Source organism: Balaenoptera musculus, chromosome 20 (assembly GCF_009873245.2).
Source record: "Balaenoptera musculus isolate JJ_BM4_2016_0621 chromosome 20, mBalMus1.pri.v3, whole genome shotgun sequence".
Classification (NCBI taxonomy): domain Eukaryota; kingdom Metazoa; phylum Chordata; class Mammalia; order Artiodactyla; family Balaenopteridae; genus Balaenoptera; species Balaenoptera musculus.
Window position 1 is genome coordinate 28,130,752 of NC_045804.1, and position 1,102 is coordinate 28,131,853.

Genomic DNA, 1,102 nt, shown 5'->3' on the forward strand with positions numbered 1-1,102 from the left:
AAATATCCAATGAAGGGAATTAGCTTTGCTCATTTTGAATCCAAGGGACTATATCTTCTAGTGAATGAGAGGGCAGTTACCTTCTGTCCTAATCATAGGTTGTGTAAAATACCAGGAATTTTTTATTAAGCCCTTCAACTCTTTGTTTTTGGCGGTAAAACTCAATGCACATAGTAGGAAAGATATTTTTAGTATAGAAATATTTTTAGTATGATGGACTCCAAATGTGGCTGAGCATCAGCATCACCTGCAGAGCTTGTTAAACTGCAAACACAAAGATGCACAGCCAGTTCCAGGAATGCTGGCCAATTAGATGTAGGTCAGAGGAAAGGTGCTTGGTGGCCCTTAAGGAATAGGTATTTTTTAAATCAAGTTGTGACCCTTAAGGAATGACCCTTAAGGAATAGGTTTTTTATAATCAAGTTGTGGTAATTTAATAATTCACACTCTCCCACTAAACATAATCTGGCCAAGACAAAAGATAGTCATGGAGCAGACCCCTGGATCAATGCTGGAGTCTTCAAATCTCCTTTGTTTTTCTCAGTAAAGACCACCCTCCATTTTTGCACCTGCCATTTTCAAACCACCTTTCTTCATGGTGGCAGATTTACCTAAACTACCATATAAAAGTATAGGGATTAAGAATATGAGTCTTGGAATTGGATCAAGACCTTAATCTGACTCTACTGCTTATCCATCCTGGACAACTCAGTCTCTGAGCTTCTTTTCTTTACCTGTCAGATGAAGCTAATGACATCTACTCTATAGGAATTTATGGGGATTCAGTGTAATGTGTACATTAATGTGGCTTATAAAGTACTAGGCATATTTTAGTTATGAGTTGTAACTGCTTCCTGCTGATGTTTAAAATAAACAGCCTTCAGTGAAATATTTACACATCATATTGCTGGATGCATTGTTGTTCTAAAAGTTTCTTTAGAAATTACCTTACTTTCCCATCCATTTTTTCATTATATTCTGAATAGTATCCACTTGTAGCCACAAATTTGAGTTCTAGAGCACAATATATATCCAGACGTTTATAGAGTAGTGGGCACATATTATTTATTTTTCCAAAAGAAATGTTTATGATTTCCTTCCT